We start from the raw sequence: 10261 nt of genomic DNA, 5'->3' as shown, positions 1-10261 counted from the left end.
TTTTTCCATATTAAAAAAACAAGTTTTATGTTGTTGTTTTTTTACAAAAAGGATTAAGTGTTAAAAAAAAAGTAAAAAGTAAAAATAGAAGTGTTTAAACTAATTTTAGTGGGATTTTTTTTCAATCTGTCAGTGCTTTAAAAAATGTGTGAATTAAAACCAATGTTACAAACAGTTGACCTAAATCTAATTATAATTCTATATGAAATAAGCTGTTAATCAGATTCAAGGGTAAATAAGTAAAACTCTATATCAGTTGATTTTTTTTTCATTATGCACAAGAAAGGCTGGGTTTATTCTGCATTTAAAAAAGGAAGGTTTTTTTTGTTGTTGTTTTTTATAGATTAATACTTCCATTTAATAAAATATTGCAGATTTCATAAGTGTTTTAATTTTAAGGGGATATAATGCATGTTTTCTGTGTTTTTCATATAAAAACAACCCTAAGGTTTTTTTTTTTTTTTTACAAAAAGGGTTAAGTGATAAAAAAATAAGTAAAAGGAGAAGTGTTAAAACTAATTTTTGTGGGATTGTTTTCAATCTGTCATTGCTTAAAAATTTTTTGAATTAACACCAATGTTGTTATAAACAGTTGACCTAATTCTAATTCTAATTCTATATGAAATAATCATGTTTGCTTATTCTGTCAACCAGATTCAAGGGGAAAGAAGTAAAACTCCATATATGTTTTTTTTTTCATTATGCACAAGAATTTGAGAAAGCATTTGAAAAAGGAGGGTTTTTTTTTTTTTTTTTTTTTTGTCTTTTATATATTAATACTTCTATTTAATAAAAAATTGCAGATTTCATAAGTGTTTTGATTTTAGGAGGGAAATAATGCATGTTTTGTGTGTTTTTCCATATTAAAAAACTAAGTTTTATGTTGTTGTTTTTTACAAAAAGCATTAAGTGTTAAAAAAAAAAGTAAAAAGTAAAAATAGAAGTGTTGAAATTAATTCTAGTGGGATTTTTTTTTTCAATCTGTCAGTGCTTTAAAAAAAATTGTCAATTAAAACCAATGTTACAAACAGTTGACCTAAATCTAATTCTAATTCTATATGAAATAAGCATGTTTGCTCATTCTGTCAATCAGATTCAAGGGGAAATAAGTAAAACTCTATATAAGTTTTTTTTTTTTCATTATGCACAAGAAGGCTGGGTTTATTCTGCATTTAAAAAAGGAGGGTTTTTTTTGTTGTTTTTTATAGGTTAATACTTCCATTTAATAAAATATTGCAGATTTCATAAATGTTTTAATTTAAGGGGGATATAATTCATGTTTTGTGTGTTTTTCATATAAAAACAACCCTAAAGATTTTAGTTTTTCTTTTACAAAAAGGGTTAAGTGATAAAAAAAAAAAAAAAAGTAAAAGTAGAAGTGTTAAAACTAATTTTAGTGGGATTTTTTTCAATCTGTCATTGCTTAAAAAAATTGTGAATTAAAACCAATGTTGTTACAAACAATTGACCTAATTTTAATTCTAATTCTAATTCTATATGAAATAAGCATGTTTGCTTATTCTGTCAACCAGATTCAAGGGGAAAGAAGTAAAACTCTATATCTGTTTTTTTTTTCATTATGCACAAGAATTTGAAAAAGCATTTGAAAAAGGAGGGTTTTTTTGTTGTTTTTTTGTTGTCTTTTATAGATTAATACTTCTATTTAATAAAAAAATTGCAGATTTCATAAGTGTTTTGATTTTAGGAGGGAAATAATGCATGTTTTGTGTGTTTTTCCATATTAAAAAACTAAGTTTTATGTTGTTGTTTTTTTACAAAAAGGGTTAAATTAAAAAGTAAAATTAGAAGTGTTGAAACTATCTTCAGTGGGATTTTTTTTTTCAATCTGTCATTGCTTTAAAAAAAATTGTGAATTAAAACCAATGTTACAAACAGTTGACCTAAATCTAATTATAATTCTATATGAAATAATCTGTTCATCAGATTCAAGGGGAAATAAGTAAAACTCTATTTCAGTTTTTTTTTTTTCATTATGCACAAGAAGGCTGGGTTTATTCTGCATTTAAAAAAGGAGGGTTTTTTTTGTTGTTGTTTTTTATAGATGAATACTTCCATTTAATAAAATATTGCAGATTTAATAAGTGTTTTAATTTTAGGGGGATATAATGCATGTTTTGTGTGTTTTTTATATAAAAACAACCCTAAGTTTTTTTTGTTTTTTTTTTACAAAAAGGGTTAAGTGATAAAAAAAAATAAAAAAAAGTAAAAGTAGAAGTGTTAAAACTAATTTTAGTGAGATTTTTCAATCTGTCATTGCTTAAAAAACAATATTGAATTAAAATCAATGTTGTTATAAACAATTTACCCATTTATGGCTCAAGTTACAAATTTGCTCATTCCGTCAATTAGATTCAAATGTTGAAAGAGCCATATTGGACCAAAAATACACAAACAAATATGTCTGGAGCCGCAAAAAAATAAAAGCCATATTACATACAGATGGTGTGTCATGAGATATATATTGAATTACGAGGACTTAAAGGCAACCAAATGAGCTCAAATATAGCTACAAATGAGTCATGATGATGCAATATGTACATACAGCTAGCCTAAATAGCATAAATTAGCTTGCAGTCATGCAGGGACCAAATATGTCTGATTAGCACTCCACACAAGTCAATAACATCAACAAAACATTTTTGTCAAGGCTTGGACTGTGGTTTGGTTTGTTTTCCCGAGGTGCAAAGCGACTGGATCGGACAACGCTCGAATTTACGAACATGATTTAAACTTAACTCAAAACAGGAACAAACAAAAGGCGCTCACAAGGAGGTGCAAAAACTTGGCTGTGAAAACAAAACTTGCACTAAGGCAAAACTATGAACATAAAACAAAAACGTGCTCTATGGCATAAATAACAAAAAAAAACTTACGTGGCAAGGAAAAGAGCAGCATGAACTTTGACTTGGACGGAGTGACAAGAGTGCAGAGCATGAATGTGATGTCGCCAGGCAGACCAACAGAAAATGACAGGCTTAAATAGTGATGTGGTGGTTGAAAACAGGTGCGTGAGTTCAAATGAATCAGGTGTGTGAGTCGTGAGGACGAGTGAGCTGATTGGTAGTCATGGTGACAAAACACGGAGTGAAAAAACAGGAACTTAAAAAAAAAAAATGAGTCCAAAAAACCAAACAGAACATAGCCAAACAAGACATGACAATTTTGGGGGGAAAATAATGCATGTTTTCCATATAGAAAAAAAAAATTCTGGGGTTATCGCAAACAAATAAGAAACAACAACATATCATTAATGGACCGATCTGAAGTTGATCCAAATATTTAAGTGTTAAAAAGTAAACAACAACAAAATAGATGTATTATTTATTTTCAGCACTTCAACTTGAAGTCCATCCTTTCATCCATTTTTGTATTGAAAATAAATCATACTTTTAACTAATTTTTGTGTGATTTTTTGTCAATTTATATATATATATATATATATGAATTGTGTGAAGTGTGAATTATATTTATATAGCGCTTTTCTCCAGTGACTCAAAGCGCTTTACATAGTGAAACCCAATATCTAAGTTACATTTAAAGCAGTGTGGGTGGCACTGGGAGCAGGTGGGTAAAGTGTCTTGCCCAAGGACACAACGGCAGTGACTCGGATGGCGGAAGTGGGAATCGAACTCGCAACCCTCAAGTTGCTAGCACGTCCGCTCTACCAACCGAGCTAAACCGGTAAAATAGATTGGTCCATTAATTATATGTTTTTTTTTACCGGTTTAGCTCGGTTGGTAGAGCGGCCGTGCTAGCAACTTGAGGGTTGCGAGTTCGATTCCCGCTTCCGTCATCCTAGTCACTGCCGTGGTGTCCTTGGGTATATATATATATATATATATATATATATATATATATATATATATATATATATATATATACGTATATATATATATATATATATATATATATATAATTTTTTTTATATATTACTGGCTCATATATAATAATTTCCAGAAGTTACCTCATCCTATGAGAAGACTCCGTTTTAATAATAATTTCCAATGTTGCAAAAAGAAGTAGAATAAAAATTGAAATACAACAGCGGAGGTTGCCCTCCCGGGGGTTCTTCAGACCACCAAGCACCGACATGAGAGCCCGTTTCAGGGTTACAATATTGTTTTATTTTGCAATCAGTCTGTTGGGTTGCTTTCCAGCAAGTGTCCCTTGTCTCTCTCGCTCTCACTCTTGCTCCAGCTCCAACCCGGTCTCTCCTCCCGGCTGCTGCTGAAACAGAGCGACAGGTGATAAGATAACAAGGCCCAGGTGCGCCATCTACGCACCGGTCGCTGACTTCAAGGCCGATCCTGGCACACACCGCCTCGCTGCAGGCCCGCAGGCCACACCCCCCTCCACGACAACATTTCTGTCGGCGAAGATTTGCGTCAACCTTTGATAGTAGACTACTATAGCTACTATAGACACTTACGTCATGTCTAATCAATGTTTTAGTCGTGTTTTCTCTCTCCTGCAGCGTACTCTTTGTTCGGTTCACTCCGAGGTGTCATGTACCCTTTTATTCACTCCGGAGTCATGGGGCTGGATGTGAAGATTCGAGTGTTTTTGTGGACGCTTTCCCCTGGTTTCCCAGCGGTCTTGGGCCACAGCGACCCACCTCACACAGCGGACAGACTAACGTCCAGGGACGTGTCAGAGATAGTGGCAGCTGGCCAGAGCTTGGCAACAAACTTGGTGCGTCTGCAGGCTTACCGGATTGCAATCCCTCCCCCTCTGGAGAGCGAGGAATGTGTTTAAACCAAAAAATATGTCTGGATGTTGTGTGAGCTGAATTCTCTATAGGTCAGAGAGGCAGTCTGCAGCCACAGCCTCTGCGGGGTCTTGATTGTGGGTTCAAACAGGCTTCAGGTCGGCGTGTGATTGGCTGGCTCGCCAGAGGTCCAGTCGATGAACCGGATAGCGACTAAAAGCTCCAAATAACAGGATCGCGGACACAATCATCACCTCTTCTTCCCTCTCTGGGTTGTTTTTTTTTTGTCCATGTGCAAGCTTGTAACAGATGGACAGTTTGTGTGTACAGTTTTTGGACTCCCTGGATCTTTCTTTGTGATTGTACAAAACCCTAAAGCAGTAAAGTTGGCACGTTGTGTAAATGGTAAATAAAAAACAGAATACAAGGATATGCAAATCCTTTTGAACTTATATTCAATTGAATAGACTGCAAAGACAAGATGTTTAAAGGCCTACTGAAATTCAATCAATCAATGTTTACTTATATAGCCCTAAATCACTAGTGTCTCAAAGGGCTGCACAAACCACTACCACATCCTCGGTAGGCCCACATAAGGGCAAGGAAAACTCACACCCAGTGGGACGTCGGTGACAATGCTGACTATGAGAACCTTGGAGAGGAGGAAAGCAATGGATGTCGAGCGGGTCTAACATGATACTGTGAAAGTTCAATCCATAATGGATCCAACACAGTCGCGAGAGTCCAGTCCAAAGCGGATCCAACACAGCAGCGAGAGTCCCGTTCACAGCGGAGCCAGCAGGAAACCATCCCAAGCGGAGGCGGATCAGCAGCGCAGAGATGTCCCCAGCCGATACACAGGCAAGCAGTACTTGGCCACCGGATCGGACCGGACCCCCTCCACAAGGGAGAGTGGGACATAGAAGAAAAAGAAAATATTTTCTTATTCAAACGGGGATAGCAGATCCATTCTATGTGTCATACTTGATCATATTTTTGCTGAAAGGATTTAGTAGAGAACATCGATGATAAAGTTCGCAACTTTTGGTCGCTAATAAAAAAGCCTTGCCTGAACCGGAAGTAGCAGACAATGTGCGCGTGACATCACGGGTTGTGGAGCTCCTCACATCTGAACATTGTTTACAATCATGGCCACCAGCAGCGAGAGCTATTCGGACCGAGAAAGCGACAATTTCCCCATTAATTTGAGCAAGAGTGAAAGATTCGTGGATGAGGAAAGTTAGAGTGAATGACAAAAAAAGAAAGAAAAGGCGACGGCTCCAGGCGGCGGCAGTGGAACCGTTTCAGATCTAATTAGACACATTTACTAGGATAATTTGGAAGATCCCTTATCCAGTCCATAGTGGTTCCAACAAAATAGTGGCTGTCCAGTCCATAGTGGATCTAACATAATAGTGAGAGTCCAGTCCATAGTGGATCTAACATAATAGTGAGAGTCCAGTCCATTGTGGATCCAACATAATAGTGGGAGTCCAGTCCATAGTGGATCTTACATGATAGCAAGAGTCCAGTCCATAATGGATCTAACATAATAGTGGGAGTCCAGTCCATAGTGGATGTAACTTAATAGTGAGAGTCCAGTCCATAGTGGATCTAACATAATAGTGAGAGTCCAGTCCATAGTGGATCTAACATAATAGTGTGAGAGTCCAGTCCATAGTGGATCTAACATAATAGCGAGAGTCCAGTCCATAGTGGATCTAACATAATAGTGTGAGAGTCCAGTCCATAGTGGATCTAACATAATAGTGTGAGAGTCCAGTCCATAGTGGATCTAACATAATAGTGTGAGAGTCCAGTCCATAGTGGATCTAACATAATAGTGTGAGAGTCCAGTCCATAGTGGATCTAACATAATAGTGAGAGTCCAGTCCATAGTGGATCTAACATAATAGTGTGAGAGTCCAGTCCATAGTGGATCTAACATAATAGTGTGAGAGTCCAGTCCATAGTGGATCTAACATAATAGTGAGAGTCCAGTCCATAGTGGATCTAACATAATAGTGTGAGAGTCCAGTCCATAGTGGATCTAACATAATAGTGTGAGAGTCCAGTCCATAGTGGATCTAACATAATAGTGAGAGTCCAGTCCATAGTGGATCTAACATAATAGTGTGAGAGTCCAGTCCATAGTGGATCTAACATAATAGTGTGAGAGTCCAGTCCATAGTGGATCTAACATAATAGTGTGAGAGTCCAGTCCATAGTGGATCTAACATAATAGTGAGAGTCCAGTCCATAGTGGATCTAACATAATAGTGTGAGAGTCCAGTCCATAGTGGATCTAACATAATAGTGTGAGAGTCCAGTCCATAGTGGATCTAACATAATAGTGAGAGTCCAGTCCATAGTGGATCTAACATAATAGTGTGAGAGTCCAGTCCATAGTGGATCTAACATAGTAGTGACTGCACAACTGCGTGAGCAAATAGTCAAACAGTTTAAGAACAACCTTTCTCAAAGTGCAATTGCAAGAAATTTAGGGATTTCAACATCTACGCTCCATAATATCATCAAAAGGTTCAGAGAATCTGGAGAAATCACTCCACGTAAGCAGCATGGCCGGAAACCAACATTGAATGACCATGACCTTCCATCCCTCAGACGGCACTGTATCAAAAACCGACATCAATCTCTAAAGGATATCACCACATGGGCTCAGGAACTCTTCAGAAAACCACTGTCACTAAATACAGTTTGTCGCTACATCTGTAAGTGCAAGTTAAAGCTCTACTATGCAAAGCGAAAGCCATTTACCAACAACATCCAGAAACGCCGCCGGCTTCTCTGGGCCCGAGATCATCTAAGATCGACTTGATGCACAGTAGAAAAGTGTTCTGTGGTCTGACGAGTCCACATTTCAAATAGTTTTTGGATATATTCAACATCGTGTCATCCGGACCAAAGGGGAAGCGAACCATCCAGACTGTTATCAACGCAAAGTTCAAAAGCCAGCATGTGTGATGGTATGGGGGTGCATTAGTGCCCAAGGCATGGGTAACTTACACATCTGTGAAGGCACCATTAATACTGAAAGGTACATACAGGTTTTGGAACAACATATGTTGTCATCTAAGCGACGTCTTTTTCATGGACGCCCCTGCTTATTTCAGCAAGACATTGCCAAGCCACATTCAGCAGGTGTTACAACAGCATGGCCTCGTAAAAAAAGAGTGTGGGTACTTCTCTGGCCCGTGTGGCGCATTATGAAGCTTAAAATAGGACAGCGGAGACCCCGGACTGTTGAACGACTGAAGCTCTACATAAAACAAGAATGGGAACGAATTCCACTTTCAAAGCTTCAACAATTAGTTTCCTCAGTTCCCACACATTAGGACCGCTCGTCCAGAGTCGGGACCCAGGATGGACCGCTTGCCTGTGTATCGGCTTGGGACATCCCTGCGCTGCTGATCTGCCTCCGCTTGGGGTGGTTTCCTGCTGGCTCCGCTTTGGACTGGACTCTCGCGGCTGTGTTGGATCCGCTTTGGACTGGACTCTCGCGACTGTGTTGGATCCATTATGGATTGAACTTTCACAGTATCATGTTAGACCCGCTCGACATCCATTGCTTTCCTCCTCTCCAAGGTTCTCATAGTCATCATTGTCACCGACGTCCCACTGGGTGTGAGTTTTCCTTGCCCTTATGTGGGCCTACCGAGGATGTCGTAGTGGTTTGTGCAGCCCTTTGAGACACCAGTGATTTAGGGCTATATAAGTAAACATTGATTGATTGATAATTGAGTGTTGTTAAAAGAAAAGGTGATGTAACACAGTGGTGAACATGCCCTTTCCCAACTACTTTGGCACCTGTTGCAGCCATGAAATTCTAAGTTAATTATTATTTGCTAAGAAAAAAATCAAGTTTATGAGTTTGAACATCAAATATGTTGTCTTTGTAGCATATTCAACTGAATATGGCTTGAAAAAGATTTGCAAATCATTGAATTCCGTTTATATTTACATCTAACACAATTTCCCAACTCATTTTTTCTCTCTAAATGTGCCCCCCCCCCCCCCCCCCCCCCGAGTGGAAATAATTGCCCAGGCCTGGTCAAAGGCTATTTAACCCCCGCCCCCCCCCCCCCCCAAAATAGGGAGGTTCGTGTCATGTTTGACCTTCTACTATAATAAAACATTTTTTTCCATTTTTCATAAATTTTTGAAAAACTCCAGAGAGCCACTAGAACAGGGGTAGGGAACCTATGGCTCTAGAGCCAGATGTGGCTCTTTTGATGACTGCATCTGGCTCTCGGATAAATCTGAGCTGACATTGCTTAACACGATAAGTAATGAATAATTCCACTTGTAATCACAGTGTTGAAAATAATGTTCAAAATATAAAACATTCTTGTGCTTTTTTAATCCAGCCATCCGTTTTCTACCACCCCTGTTCAAGAAGTTGCGTTAATGATAAGAAGTTATTCATTTATTATTGGTTAGTGTGGGGCTTGCCCTCCTGGGGGTTCTTCAGACCACCAAGCACCGACATGAGAGCCTGTTTCAGGGTTACAATATTGTTTTAATTTTCAATAAGTCTCTCAGTTGCTTTCTAGCAATTGTCTTTTTCTCTTTTGTTCTCGCTCGCGCTCTGGCTCCAGCCCCAACCCCGTCTCTCCTCCTAACTGCTGCTTATAACAGAGCGACAGGTGATTAAATAACAAGGCCCGGGTGGTCCATCTACGCACCGTTTCGCTGCAGGCCCGCAGGCCACGCCCCCTCCACAGTTAGCTTCAGAATAACAATTTTATTTTTTTATCAATTTACTTATTATACTCTAGAAATGTTGGTCTTACTTAAAAATGGAAGCGTTTAGTTGTGTTCAGTGTTACAAAAAATATTACATGGCTCTTTCAGAAATACATTTTAAAAAATTTGGCTTCTTGGCTCTTTCTGCCAAAAAGGTTCCCGACCCCTGCTCCAGGGGAAATAAGTAAAACTCTTTATAGTCGAAAATAATTGCCCAGGCCTGGTCAAGGGCTATTTAACCCCCCCCCCTCGCTGAAGACTGTGAGAAGGTATTAGTGGCATAAATAATGTTGGATAGGGTCTGCACACTTTGTCCCAATCGAGTCAGCACACTGGCACACTATTTATTATCTCGGTAAAACCCTAAGTGCCTGAAGACGTCAGCCGGCGTTTATTTCTCTGAGGCGGCTTAGCCTCCACGTACAGTCCAGCACTCTCGGGTCAGGATCCCGCAGCTTAAAGATGTAAAGATGCCATTAACAGACACTTCATAAAGTGTAAAACCCACTTGGAAATGATTTAAATGTACGGTTTAAGCCCCCCTGCTTATCAGAGCGCTCATGACCTCACCCTTATTTACTTTAACCCCGCCCCTTGGGATCAAGTTGTCAAGATTTGCCGGACAAGCTGATCCAATACTCCGAAACGTGTCACTTAACTCGCCACCCTCTCCGTGACGGTTCCGTCCGAGGTTTCTTTCCTAGAAGGAGCCGCCAAAGTGCTTCGTTTCTCCCAAGTGCCTGAGAAGTGTGACTCGAGGAGTGC

This window comes from Nerophis ophidion, linkage group LG19, assembly GCF_033978795.1.
Source record: "Nerophis ophidion isolate RoL-2023_Sa linkage group LG19, RoL_Noph_v1.0, whole genome shotgun sequence".
Taxonomy (NCBI): domain Eukaryota; kingdom Metazoa; phylum Chordata; class Actinopteri; order Syngnathiformes; family Syngnathidae; genus Nerophis; species Nerophis ophidion.
This window is presented reverse-complemented; position numbering follows the sequence as displayed.